At 45.0% G+C, this 15,021-nt stretch overlaps 1 protein-coding gene across 4 annotated transcripts in view; it reads right to left on the reverse strand.

Annotated features, from left to right (window-relative positions):
- The window catches only part of GLT8D2 (glycosyltransferase 8 domain containing 2), a 42,610-nt gene extending 27,828 nt beyond the window's left edge, over positions 1-14,782 (reverse strand). Inside the window, exons 1-3 of one of the 4 annotated variants that reach the window (XM_070600755.1) lie at positions 12,820-14,782; positions 12,134-12,323; positions 9,400-9,807 (exon numbers count right to left, since the gene is read on the reverse strand). The gene's annotated coding sequence lies outside the window, so the exon portion shown is untranslated. Of the gene's footprint in view, positions 1-5,704; positions 5,806-5,893; positions 6,050-9,046; positions 9,808-12,133; positions 12,324-12,819 lie in introns of those variants that run through there. The other 3 variants (XM_008536900.2, XM_070600756.1, XM_070600758.1) reach the window with 3 other exon arrangements.
- Between the last annotated feature and the right edge of the window lie 239 nt (positions 14,783-15,021).

A 15,021-nucleotide genomic window follows, 5' to 3' on the forward strand; every position in this document is an offset into this window, starting at 1 on the left:
AACTGACGAAACACTGGGCCACCTGCAGCAGAGCACGTGAACTTAACCACTCGGCCACGGGGTCAGCCCCTCCATTGATTGATTTTTTCTTTAATATTTCATTCCAATTTCAGGGTGTCCAAAGGGAGACTTGAGATCTGTCAAGGAGTTTTAATATAGAGGATTAAGTGTGTCCCAAAGAAGGGAGAGAGGGCTCAACCCAGGTTTTGGATTCTCTCCAATGCTTTCTCCCAGGAGAATTATAAATCCGGATAGCCATCAGTCACTAAAAAGTGACTTATATCATCAAATAAAGATTCAGCAATGTTCTCAAAGTGGCACCAGGCTTAAGGAGGCAAGACAAGGACTGATAACATCGTGAAAAAGTTTCAACCAAACATTTCCCCACATTCAAATCCCACCTTTGCACAATATTTGTGCCCTCAAATCCAAGAAAGTTAACGAACTGCCTGTTCTTAAAATACACCTGTAACAACTCTGCCTCCTGGTTGTCCCAGTTCACAGCTTACCTATGTGCTTATTACAGCACCTGACACATTCATTAGAAGAAGCAGCGGGCACGAAGAGAAGCAGAGGACAGCAGGGCAGGTTTGATGAAAAAATTAACTTTAAGTATTAGAAGAGAACTTGATAAAATTCATTTTAGTCTGAAAATTTTAAATTAAAGTTTGTCCCATTTATATGTTCATTCACTTCTTTGTGGCATTTTGCCAATCAGCCCAGATGCTGGAAACCGACATCCTTTATCTTTTTTTTTATAAAAAAAAGTTAATTTTCTATAAATAACAATTTGTGTTGAAAACTCAAAGTTTATTTTAAAATTAAGTTGACCCTTCTTCATTATGGTCCTTCAAAGGGACTTCTGAACTTGACGTTTGATTGGAGGCAGCAGTCGGCAAACAGGGAATATAATAACCTTTAGAAACTGGCCACACGACAGAGAGACAGCCTGCGGGAGGCAATCAAGACAGAGGGGATGTCAGAGTACCAAGCTTCTTCGTGAAGCAAAGAATTGTGAGGGCTTGCTGGCAGTGGTCTAGGGAAATGCGTCAACGGGAATCTGATTCAAGTCTTTGATTCACTGTGAAGACCAGCTACAATGTCCCTTTTATTGTCCCAGGATATACACTCTATACCCAGGAGCTGATTGCATCCGCCTCTGTACCAGGGAAAGAATCGTGTCAAAACAGCACATTACTTAGGGTCCTTTTGCGATTGGTTTCAGGTACTGCTTATCTATTTACGATTTTAGATGGCAAGCATTCAGCTAACTTTTCGAGATGATGTAAGCCTAGAATGGTCTTTGGCCGCATGCCCCCATGCCCTCCCCCCACCCCTGCCATGAAGGAAGGCCATCTAGTACACAGGAGGGAATGAGGGGAAGAGCGGAAGGATTTGAGCTCGAGTCTCTGATGTCACCTCTTCCCTGGGTGTCCCAGTTAGCCATGGCAAGAAATTCCCCTTTTTTTCCTTAAATTGCTTTGAAATGAGGTTCAGTTTCTTGCAAACAAGAGCCCTTACAAACACATTCCCTGTGGGCAGAATGGTGGGGACACACGGGGAGAAGCTTGCTGGGTCTAGATAATAACAATAGCTACCATTTACTGAAAGCTTAATTTGCACCCAGCTCTATGCTGACCATTTAGATACATTATCTCCTTTAATCTTTACAACACTTTTCAGGTGGATCTATTACTATCTCCATTTCGAATGAGGAAACTGTGGCTCAGAGAGGTTCAGTAACTTGCTCAAAATGACACAGCTAGGAAATGGCAGAGCAGAGATTTGAAATTAGGGCTCTCTGACTTCAAAGCCTATGCTTTTTAACCACAAGGTGCTGAAGCTCTTGAAGGGCCAACTTGGCTACCCCAGGAAGCAGGTGACAGATGTCACTGTGCACTGATGAGGTTTCACAGCTCACAGGCAAGGTTGATCTGCTTGCCCCTGGGTGCTGGGCTGCCATAACTACTGAAATCATGCCAGAAGCAGAGAAATAGTAAGTGCTGACTCCTCTGAGAAGTGGGTTCATATTTCCCCTGTCCAGCATGCTGCCAACTCTAAAATCTCTTTAAGATGACACAAGAGGTTTCAGGAAACTGACAACGACACATCTAATTACAAGGCACAGCAGTGGTGAACCAAGGAGGGAAATTTCTGAAGCAGATTCCTGTAGGAAAGCTTCTAAGCCACTTTTAGAATACGAGGCAGGAGTGGGTTCCTTGAGAAGGATGTACTTCCAAAAGAAAGCCTGTTTTATTTAATTTAAAAAAATGAAATTGTATAAAGATCGGCATGCCTGATTGGCATCCTTCTCTCCCTCGTTACAATTTCATCTCATCTCTGATGGTGGCATGTCCTGTCTAAGCTGCTGTAAATTGGTGTTTCTGGCACTTGTAGTCAAAAGCATTCTAATAGATTAAGCAAGTGCTCGAGAAATGCCTGCAGCTCCTAGACAGGAGCTGACCTTGGGGATTTGGTACAGGGAGCGGAGTTGTCAAGAGGTAGGAAACTGATGGAGGAAGTCAGGGGCAAGAGCTGGCGGGAATGGAGGGAGGGACAGCTTAAGAATGCAAAGAATAAGAGGCAGAGACCTGGGGCCAAGAGCAACGGGAATGTCTGGGGCAGAGCCTGGGAGAACATATTCTGGGTTAACACGGTTCCTGCCCGCAAGGAAATGCACCGCAGGATTCACTCTCATGTAGGGCCAAGGCCAGGTGCCCGGGTGGTGCAGACCACCTGCCAGCTCTCTGCTCCTTTGCACACTTCTTACACGTGGCCTGGAGGACTCCACACTCGCCGGCTTTTCTGCCACCTTTCTCACTGCTCATTCTCAGTCACTTTCGCTGGTGCCCTCTATCTCCTGAACTTCTAAACGTTGGAACACCTCGGCAGTCAGTGCTTGATTTCTTCTCTTCTCTCTCTAAACTTTCTCCTTAAGAGGTCTCAACCCATCTCATAGCTTTAAATACCATTCACACTCTGACAACTCCCACATAACTCTCCCCAGCTCAGACCTCTGACATAAACCCCAGATTCCTAAAGCCACCTGCCCACTTGGCATCTCCACTTGAAGACATCCACCTATCCAAAACCAAGCTCCTGATATTTCCCCCAAAACAGGCACTCCCATAATCTTCCCAGCTCCATTAATGGAGACTCCATTTTTCTAATTGCTCTGGCAAAATGAACTTGGAGTTATCCTCGACCCCTCTGTGTCTCTCGTTCTCCATACACAGATGGACAACAAATCCTGTCAGTTCCACCTTCAAAATATATCCAGAATTTTCACCACCTGCCCTGCCTCTATGCTGGCCTGATCACCGTCATCCGTTGACTGGATTATTCTGCCTTTGTCTCCTTTTAGCTGATTTTCAACAAAGCAGCCAGAGGGAGCCTGTTAAAATATGAGTCAGATTATGTTATTTTCTGTTCAAAACGTTCTAAGGCCTCCCTGTCTCTCCCAGAGTAAAAGCCGAAGTCCTTACAGTGTCCTGCAGGATCTCACACGACCACACGAGCCTCCTTGCCAGACATTCTTTTGCCTCAGAGCCTTTTACATTCACTGTTCCCTCCACCCGGCATGCTGTTCCCTCCACCTGGAAAATTCCTTCCAGATATTCACGTGGCTCACTCCTTTACCTCCCTCAGACTCTGAGTCAAAAGCCCCGAACCCCAACAATACATAGATTACTTCTCCTCAGCAATTACCAGCACCCAACAGGCAGCCTATTTTGCTACTGGTTTATCATCTGTGCTTTCAACGACAGATTATAAACTCCATGAAGGCAGGGCTTTTGGTCTGTTTTGTCCATTGCCAGATGCCCAGCACAAGCACCTGGCGATATAAACCCTCACAAATACTTCCAGACTGAAGGAACGACTATCTGACCCTCTCCTCTAGGACATTGCCCAAGCACATCCAACCTCGGATTTCACAACTGAAACCAGCACCTCCCCCAGAGAAGCTCCTCCTCCAGTGTCCTCTGAACCTCCTCTTCAACTTCTCCCTCCTAATCCCTCAGTCAATCACTGCCTCCTACGAGGTCACCTCCCAAGTATTTCTTCAGTCCCTCTCCTTCCTTTCTTTCTTTTTGTTTTTTGAGGAAGATTAGCCCTGAGCTAACTACTGCCAGTCATCCTCTTTTTGCTGAGGAAGCCTGGCCCCGAGCTAACATCCGTTCCCACCTTCCTCTACTTTATATGTGGGATGCCTACCACAGCATGGCTTTTGCCAAGCGGTGCCATGTCCTCACCCGGGATCTGAACCGGCGAACCCCGGGCCGCTGAGAAGCGAACGTGCAAACTTAACTGCTGCGCCACCGGGCTGGCCCCCCATCCCCTCTCCTTTCTAACCTGCCTCATCTCACTCGCTCGCTGACTCTGCAGCAGCTTCCCACCCGGCCCTCCTGCCTTAGAATTTCTGCTCCCTCTCCTTTGCCAGTCTAGCCTTGGCACAGCTGCCAGAGTGACTATTTTTGTCGTTTGATAAGTACAGTAAATTAATTTGAAATATACATGTATTTTGAGTATCTTTAATTTTATGTTCAATTTTCCTTTTCTTCTTATCAACTAAAACATTTCAAGTCTACCAAAAAGTTGAAAGAATGAATTCTCATATACCCTACGCCAGATTCGCCAATTGCTTACATGCTGCAATATTTGCTTTATTTCTTATTTCTCTTTCTCTCTCTGATATCTATCTATCTATCTATCTATACACATCATGACATTCACTCCTAATTACTTCACATCTGAAGAACAAGGACATCCTCCTATATAACCACAATGCCATTATCACACTCAGGAAAAATAAAATAACGATAATTTTAAAACATCCAATAATCAGTCCACATTCAAATTTCCCCCATTATCCCAACATCATCTTTGATAGTTTCATTGTCATGACTTCAGTTTCTTTTACTCTTGATCAGTCCCACCCCACCCACACTGCCTTTTTAGTTTTCATGACCTCAATTTTCTTGAAGAAGACAAGCCAGTTGTCTTGTAGATTTCTTCTGACGATTTGCAACACAATTCTGAGTGCCCCTTTCTTGCCTAAAGCCCTTCATTAGAACCCCACTACCGAAAGGTTAAGGTTGGAGCTTACGATGCCTGTAGGTCCTCCGTGCTATGCCGTCTGTCCAAGCTGAACCACTTGAAGGTTAGTCTCCAGCCCTCCACGGTCCTCCACACCCAAGTCTATGCTTTTTTGCCTCTGGACTTGAGTTCCTGCTGTTCCCTCTGCCTGGAAGGAACAGGCAGAGGAAGGAACACCCTTTCCCTTCCTCCTCTTTCCCCAGTAAATTGTTCCTTGTGCTTTAAAGATCCGCTTCAGGCATCACCTCCTTCAGGAAGTCTCTCCTGATTGCCCTGCCTTGACGTTCCCCTAATCACCACTCCCGTCCATATCCCTGCACTCAGAACACTGTGTTCTAGCATCATGGGTGTGCCTGTCTCCTCCACTAGATCAGGAAATGACTTAAGAAAGGGACTGTGGCTTACCCACCTCTGTGAGCCTCAGTGAATGTGTGCAGAATGAATGAGTGAGAAACAGGAGAGAGGAAGAAAGAGAAAGAGGCTCTTGTTCTGCTCTTCAATCCCAGGAAGAAAGGGGTCAGCATACCTTCACTAAGGAAGAAAGACAGAAGGAGGAGACAGATGGTCCCACTCCAGGAATAAAAGCACAAGACTCTGGTTTTCTTACCTGCTTCTCTCTTCCCATCACACATCAAGGAGCCCCAGAACTGTGTCCTCTGTACCCTTATCAACTTTCCTAGGCTGAGTGACTTCCGTGTTGTGGTTTCCCTGTAGTAATAAACAGTCAAGCACGTAGCATTAAAGAGCCTGTAGGCTTGTCTTGAAGACAGCAAGAAAGACAGAGCTGGGGAATCACCTCAAAGCCAGCGTTAGAGGAATTCCCTAGGAAGGTACTGGATGGTGGCAGCTTCAAAGAGGGGAGAAAAGAAGGCTGAGGTCATAGGGCTTGTGACTGGGAAGAAAAGGAGAGCTGAGGGAATTGGTCTGGACCTGAGAAGTGTCCGTTAAGTTTAAAAACAGGCCCCTGAAGACCTTGCATAGGGAGCTGTTTTACCAGATGCCAAAGAGTTTGGGCCTGTAGCCAAGTCTGGAAAGAATGTTTTAAGACCTGGCAGTGGCTAAGGGGATTAGCCCTGCTGTGGAAAAAAAGCAGAAGTGGGAAGGACTCCAGAAAAATATTGCAAAAAGCAGAGCCCCTAGGTTTTATTTCACATGCCAACTCTAATCAGTTGGTAGGTGCTTTGGGTATTGCTAAATTGAGAAGGAATCTAAAGCCATCACAAGACTCAGTAAGAAAAAGAAAGAAAGAAACGAAAAAAAGAAAGAAAGAAGAGAAAAGAGAAAGAAAGAAAGAAAGAAAGAAAGAAAGAAAGAAAGAAAGAAAGAAAGAAAGAAAGAAAGGAGTGCTGTGATTGATTAATTATGTCTGCCATGGGTTCAGGTACAGAGGATGGGAACGGACCTGGGAATCAGAGGGGAACATAAAAGATACTGTTGAATGACTTAAATCCGTCAGGGAATGTGCCTGAGTGGAAATATCCTGGGCTTTGTCATTACACAGAGCTGACTTTGAAACCTGATTCTGCCCTATTTCTTAGCTGTGCAATCTTGGGCAACTTATAGAAGCCAATCTGGAAAATGGGATGTTCTGCAGATTAAATTAAATAACCTATAATAATAATAGGTAACACTTGCATAGCAATTTCTATCTGCCAGGCATTGTTCTAAGACCTTTACATATATTAATTAATTCAATTCTCACAACAACCCTATAAGGTTATTATCTCCAATTTGCCAATGAGGAAATGGAAGTTCAGGGAGGTTTAGAGACCTGCCAAGGGTGACACAACTAATGAGGGGCAGAGCTAGGATTCACAGGCAGGCAGTCTGGCTCTGAGTTCATATTCTTAACCAGCTTCACAGCTACTACAGCCAACTACTTTCCATGGCTGACTGTTATCACTATGTGTCCAGCGACTGACATAATCTCTGTGATTTAACTTAAACTCCATAAGACTTTAACCCTGCAGTTCACACCTGCATAAAACACATTTAATAGAGCCCTTCATCTTAAACCATGTAAGCTGTAGAGTCACGAACAGGACAATAGAACAAGCTCACCAGAAGAAAAGAGAGAGAGAGAGAGAGAAAAAGAACAAAATCAGAACTCAGGAATCTGGCCTCTAAGAACATCTCTGGCTTTTTTGGGTTTTGCTATAGCATGAAAGGTTTACTCAAGATCCACCAAGATACACAGGACAGGGAAGCCCGATGAAGGTGCCTTCAGTTTGTGGAGGACCTATTCTGCTTTTTCCTGTGTTGGAAAGAGGCATTCTTTCACAAAATGTGTCAACAAGCTATGGCTCCTGGCTTTTATATAAATTTCTATAGGAACATAGCCAGGCTTATTCTCTGATGTTTTGTCGATGGCTATTTTCACACTAAAACAGCAGATCTGAGTAGCTGCAATGGAGACCACAGAGCTTGCAAGGCCACCTATCTGGCCCTTTGAAGAAAAAGTTTGCTGATCCCTGCTGTCCCCTTGAGGCCAGATTTTCCATATCTCAACATGGCACATGTGATCAATCTTATGCCCTTAACTAGGGAAGGAAGAACAAGATGTCCCCTTGCATGTTCACCAGGGGAGGTATGAAGTAGGATGTTCATAAGAGAAACCAAATAAAAACAGATGTGGCCAGAATAGAATATAGTAGAGTGCGCTCTGAGATGTGTTGATCAATGTTACGTGATAAAATCATTCATGGGTCAACTGGGAACCAGTCTGTTAAGCAATCGCAAGCAGATTTCTCTACTGCAGGACTTCTCAGGACCTTTAAAAAGCCATTATGCTTTCTGAGATTTCTAAGAAGGTGATATAGTTCACAGAGCACTTTTTTCCCATGGGACTATCTTCTTCAGAACATTCTTTGGTAAATACTGAAATAAAAGGTGGCTTTAGAATCATGCTCCCTGGGAACTAGAAATGAAAACTATGAGGGCGTGGCTTAATAAGCATGTCTTTCTCTCATCAAGGAAAGAGGGAGAACAAAAAAGAAACAAAGGGAGCCAGAGTGGAAAAAAAGAAAGAGAGGCATTTGAAGAGAGGAAGGAAGAAAGCAGGGCCCTGGAGAGACAGGATGTGAGGACACAAGGAACACTTGGATGACCGGAGTCTCAGAGGGAACACGTGTCAAAAGCAGGGCTGCGGCCCAATGCAGGAGGTGTGGTCACTTTCACCATCGCCATCCTCATCATCAGCACCACCAGAGACGCTAACCTTCCCTGAGGCCTCACTACCCTGCAGATCCTGAGTCACGTCCTTTAGACATAGGATGTCCCTTAAGTCCCGTTTTACAGATGAGCAAATAGAGTCACTGACAAGTTAAATAACTCACCAAGAGTCAAACCTTATAAAGCTTATGAGCGGGAGTGCATAGATTCAACTCGGTGAGTCTGACCCCAGAGCCCACGTTCTCACCACTGCCCCGCACTGCTCTCCGTCTGACCACATTAGATGAAGGACTGGGATTCCGTTACATAACACAAAAAGGATACTGTACAGAAATGCAACACCGAGCCATTTGGAGAAAAAGACAAAACAAACAAACCAATGTCATTTTGGATATTTGGCTCCATAAAACCAAACAGCTAGAGGACTAATGTTTTTCCACAGCACATCCAGATTTTTAGATATCATCATATTTTCTTCCTCTCTCTCTTTTTACTCTTGTGTTAACTATCCCGTCTTAACTCATGTCACAAGTTATACATCAGGCTTATCCAATGTATTACATTTGCTCATAAAGTGAACATAACAAGACAGTTTTTGAGTGTTAAAAAGCATTTTCAACCCAAACACTATGACTATTGTATCTACAATAAGCCTCATTTAGATTTCCACAACTGTCAGTTCCTCTTTCGGGGGATTGCTGCCCTCAAAACAGCCTAAGACAGATTCTGAAAACATGAATCACAGCTCAATTAAATCTTTAGTGGCTCAGAAACTTACCTGCATTAAATGCTAGCGTTTGTCTGCGTCCTAGCTAACCGCTGATTTCCATGCTGAAAATCTGATGCAAAGAGTACACTGTTTGGGGTGGGGGGAGGGGTTGAACCCCGGTCTGGAAAAGCAGTCCAGGCTGTGAAAAACTTGCACACTGAGTATTCTGGATTTGCTTCCATGGCAAAAAAAGTTTCCGTTGAAACGCTGCAAACATGGGCTAGGGGCTCGTGAAAGCAAAATTTGTGTGGGACAATCTACCTCCGATTTGCTTTTTCGAATCTATAGCAAAAGAAAGGAGCGCTCCAGGCGGGCCAGGGTCGAATGGAAAGGCTGCCACGCCGCACGTAAATTTCTGTTACCTGGTGAATGGTGACGGCTGGGCTTTGGGCTCCTCGGTCCAGAAGAGCTGCAGGGCAGAGCGTTCAGATCGTGGCTGGCCGCGGGCTGCTGCCCTTCACAATACATCGGCTGCTTCTAAGATCTCATTGGAAATCCTACAGGGCTGGAGAGCCCCAAGGCCAATATAACGTTTCCAAGAGTATTCCTCCCCCTCCCACCCGCCTTTGCTTGCGTTGACTTGGAGCGGCTCGGGTTTCTTCCACCCCTGCGCGGAGCAGCTGGGACTCCAGGCGTTGCGCTGGCAGCGTGAGGAGGCCCGAAACCACTTCCAGATGTGCTTGGCAGGCCTGCTGGGATGGGCCAGACTTCCTCTGGCATCCTCCTCCACGGGCAGTCTGTGCGCATATCATTTCCAAAACAAGGCTGCTCTAGAGGAAAAGATTCAAAATCTGAGAAAAGTAAATGCTTGGAGGGTGAATTTCTACCACACGTTGGGTCTAAGGTAAACTTTGAAATGGCAGAAGTGAAAAAAATTAAGTTCATGCTGATTTTAAGAACATCTTCCTGTTAGCTAGCTTCTCCTGAAATCTCCTAGTCATTAAAATGCCAGCATCCCCAAATCAAAGCCAGGATAAGAATGATGGTCTCATCCTAGCAAGGCAGTGATAGTGGCAGAAGTTTCAAGATGGTGTGTTTTGTGCCTGAACACAGAAAAGAATAAGGCGGGGAATCAACCCCACCCAGCTCTGTGCTCTTCTGTGTTTCTGCCATTGAATCTCAGAAACCCAGGGAATGTGTTAGCGCTTTGCCTGGGATCACAGAATTTATTTCTGCCATGGCTTCTCTCCCTAGTTCCTATAAGGAAATGAGGACCCCTCTGCTCACAACCTCTTTCTAAAGCGGTGTTGCCCAATAGAAATGGAATGCAAGCCACATGGTAATTTTAAATTTTCTTGTAGTCACTTGAAGAAAAGTACAGAGGTAAAATTCATTTTAACAATATATTTTATTTAACCCACTAGATACCAAATGTTATTTCAACATATAATCAACATAAAACATTATTAACTAGTCATTTTACCTTCTTTTTTGTGTGTGTCAAGTCTTTGAAATCTGGTGTGTATTTTATACTTGCAGTACATCTCAATTCAAACACTAAATTTCATCAGAAACAATTGATATGTATTTAGGTTTCATAAAATTTACAGTGTAAACAGTAGATTCACATATTCAGGTTGTTCCAAGCACACTTAACAATTTTCCAATAACTGAATCAAGAATCAGTTTTTCAATTTCAATTCATTTAAATTAAGTAAAATTTAAAATTCAGTTCCTCAGTGGCACTAATCACAGGGTAAGTACTCAGTAGCCAGCGTGGCTAGTGGCTACTGTATTGAACCATGCTGCTCTAATGGATTGAGTGGGGTTTTTTCAGACTCGAACTTGGAGAGTGGGAGTATCCCGAATAGCTTCCATTTGTATAGAACTTCCAACATTGACAAAGCATTTTTGCATCTATTTTGTTTTATTCTCACGACATTCCTTTTAGGTAAATTGAGCAGATGTTTTTGCCCCAATCTGCAGATGAGCCAACTGAGGCTGTGAGCAAGTTAAAGTCTAAGTTCCCAAAGCAAGTTACTGATGAAGCCAGGACTGCAATTCTCGTTCAGTACTTCTTAACTGTTCCTTACTTGTTTCAAATACTAAGATTTTTGGCTGCAGCTCTAGGGTTTTATTGCATCCACAGTTACTGCATTCTTCTCTCGGTCATCCTTCAGCATCACGTCACTGTTTGTATAGAAATAAACTGGCTGCCCTGGCGGCATTCCCTTATATACTCCTGTTAAAGTGCTCACACAATCCAGCAAGTGTGTCATTTTTCTTTGGGGCAGGCTTGACATTATGCTATTCCTCTTCTCTCTTTCCTCCCAGCAAGTTGTATTCTGTTTTAACCACAGCACCATTCAATGTTGTCGCTAACAGGCATGGTAGTAAGATATTTATCTTTGGTGACAGCAAAGATACTTTGTATACATTGATCCCCTGTGGGAAGCCGGAAGGTTCAGTGGCTCTAAGTCCTCCTGCTCCAGTCCACATTGTACCCACGTGAGCAAAAATATCAACATTTCCTGGCTCAGGGCTTGCCGCTGCCCTTCCAGAATTATGTGCTGTCAGGAGCATCAGGAGAGGCCCTCAGACGTGTCCCAAGGCATCGTGGTGGAAAGCTCTCCAAGCTGGCCTATTCCAGCTTCCTCCAAAGACTGGGTTTTCTCCCCTTTGCATCTCTCATGCACTTGCAGAATGCCTGCCCCAGTGTAGGAGCTGGTGAATAAGCAGGTTCAGAGAGTATGACAACCAAAGCCCCAAGAGGGAACTCAGAACTGAAATAGGAATCACATTGTTTTCACAGACTCTGCTTGCTATTCAGATTAATTTCCACATGGACCCAAATCTCTGTGGTCATTATTCTCTGTACACTTTCCCCCTGGCCCCCTCTGTCTCCAACCTCTGATTCTTTCTCCTTTATTTCTGCTGGGCCATGTTCTGAAGATGCAAGAGGCTTACTATCTATGACCTAGATTTCCACATTGTACGCACAGATTGTTCCCTGGGGAAGAAATGAGAAGAACTGAAAGAGACACAGGATGTAAGAGACACGCTGATAAGTGCTGTGGCTACCAGCATGGGCTCTGCAGACAGACAGACCTAGGTGTTTGCTCAGGTATTAAAGTTACACATTACTGAAAACCTCACCTTCAGTTTCCTCGTCTATAAAGTGGGGAAGCCTCACAGGACTGTTTGAGGCTTAAAAGACATCATGGGGGCTGGCCCAGTGGTGTAGCAGTTAGGTTCACAGGCTCTGCTTCGGTGGCCCAGGGTTCACCTGTTTGGATCCCAGGCGCGAACCTGAGCACCACTTATCAAGCCATGCTGTGGCGGCATCCTATATATAAAACAGAGGGAGATGGGCACGGATGTTAGCTCAGGGCCAATCTTCCTCAGCAAAAAGAGGAGGATTGGTGGCAGATGTTAGCTCAGGGCTAATCTTCCTTAAAAAAAAAAAAAAGGAAAAGAAAGACATGCACATAAAGCACTCAGTAAGGGCTCAATATATCGTTATTATTAGTATTGTTGCCCAAAGACACCCCAAGGTAAGAACTAGGGAAAGAAATTGTAACAGTATGTTATTTGTAACTTTAAAAAAATCTAAATGAGTTATATGATGTTGCTGGGCCTACTTCTTCTGTGGCTCTGCTTCTTCCCTTCAAATAGAAACACTCTTTCATTTGCGGCAGTAATTGCCAGTTAAAAATACTCACCTGTCAGACCTCCTGCAGCTAGAGCGCCATGTAAGCAGAAGTCAGCTGTTTGTGACTTCCTAGAAAGCTGCTGTTCTCCTGACAAAGGGCTGTTTGGTGCCTTTTGCCCTTTCTTCCTACCTGACATCCAGCCTTGATGCCTGGAGGTGGAGTAGCCATCTTGCAGTTCTGCAGAGAAAAGGCCCACACTGTGCTGGGGTACGTGGCCACACTGCTGTACACAGAGATGGCAGTGTTGAATCAGTCAGGGCCCTGGCAGGACACAGATGGCTCCCTCCAGCGGGCTAACGGTGGAGACTTTGAAGAAAGGCACCATTTGAAAAGATGTAATTGGTATTAAGGAAACATGGTTAAGAGATGGTGCAGTAGCCTGGGGTTAGCAATTGCTGGAGCCGTTACCACCTCTAGCCCTGAAGGGCAAGGAAAGGAAGTAACTACCAGAACTGGGAGAAAGTAGCTGTATGGACAAGGCTATCCCACAGGAGCAGCCTGTGTTGACCCACACAAAAGGGACTAGGGGGCTAATTACCCCAACCTTACAATCTCCTATTGGGGGTGTCTCTCATTGGCCAAACCCAACGGGAAGTCAGAGGGCAGGAGAGCTCAAGTGAGGTAGCACATTTAGGTCAGCTTCTCAGGGCACTGAATAAGGTGAAGAAGAGTGGAGAGTAGAGCTGTGTAAGCAAATGGAAAATTTGCACAACGTGGCTGGGGTCCCCTGCATTGCGTGACCCGGCAGCCCTCCCTTGTTAAGGAGGGCAGAGCAAGAACATAGGAGGAGCCTAAGTCTCTGATGGTGCTGGGAGCCACCATAGCAGCCCTGTACTACTTATGGAACATCTAACTATGTGAGGAAAATGAACGCTAATGTGGTTAAGTCGATTGGTCAGGTCTCAGGTATATGCCTGAAGGCAGTCTCATGTGATCTCTATGCATTTTAAATTTGTGATATCATTAGTCAACACAATGTATATCTGAGTCATTATTATTCCATGTTTATTTCTAATTAGTTGAAAGTAAAATGTTCATCATTTCCTCTTCCCCAATAGACCTGCCTTGGCTGAGTCATTACTTTGTAGACAAGGTCTTAGATAAAATCTACTAAGGCTGATAAAAGTAACTGAAGAAAAGGAGGAAGCATTCTATAGCAGCAGTGAACCTCTACACTGGGTCACGCTGACAAGCCTCTATTTATTGCCTCTGTCTCCCAGGGCTGGGCTCCAAGATCACCCACGTGGGGCAGGAAGTACAACTATAGGAGCCTCGGTTCCCCCTCTTTTGCCGGGTGGGGCTCAGTGATGGGTCATCTCCTTGTCCAGAGCCCAGGTGCTCCAGACTCTTCCCTGCTACCCCCTGAGCTGCAGCCATTGCTCCTGCACCTGACTCTTTGTACCTGGGGTCCCTCTCTCCCACAGGAGATGACTGTTTTTCTTCCTTGGCTCTTGTGCCAATTCCCTGTTCTGGCAACTGGAGTAGGCTCCACCTGGCCTAGAGTTCTGCCTTGCTCTTGCCAACTGCCTTCTCCAAGCCTTGGCTATGGCTCTAGCCAAGACCCATGGCCAGAGCCCTGCGATCTGTGAACACACACCATCTGCTTCCTTCATCTCGGGAACAGTGCCTGCCCAGGCTCTCTGCTGTTGAGTTCTGCCTACCTGTTGGCACTCCCAAACCCCTTCTCAGGCCTCTGCCAATAAGCCCTTGGCCTGAGTCCTCAACTGAGATTAAGGTATCCCTTGGACATGGCAATTTACACTCTTGGCTGAAAGCACAGCGCTGTCTGCCACCTCCCAGCACCAGCCCCTCCCTCTCGGGCTGACTCCTCAGTGGCCTGTAGCTCAGGAGGAAGAGCAGAAACAGTAGCAACAAAATGAAAATGATGATGATGTTAGAACTAAAACAATCTACTACTTCCTACAGGCCAGGCATGGCATCAGGGCAGCACCGTCCTTGCTTTGCATGGCAACAGCACAAATTTCAGTTACCCTGGTTTAGTTTAAAAACATCGGTCTCCCAACAACACAGTTCAAATCTGTTACCACAGTATATTAACTGTGAGTAGTTACACAAGTACAAACTTTGTTGCTAGCTTTTTAGTCCACAAAATTACTATGAAATAACAGATCCACATCATGACCAGTGACCAATCATGTCACATCTTTGACAGTCTGTCAGTGTTTGGTCTCTGGACATCTGTTACTCAGTTTATAGACAGACAGCAAAGCATGTAGTCGTGTTGTTTCCTTAATTCCCAGTGATAAACCCATGTGATGTTTACAAAAATGGATACTAGAGAGAATTGGCCAACAAAGATAAAAGTGTGGC

This window comes from Equus przewalskii, chromosome 29, assembly GCF_037783145.1.
Source record: "Equus przewalskii isolate Varuska chromosome 29, EquPr2, whole genome shotgun sequence".
Classification (NCBI taxonomy): domain Eukaryota; kingdom Metazoa; phylum Chordata; class Mammalia; order Perissodactyla; family Equidae; genus Equus; species Equus przewalskii.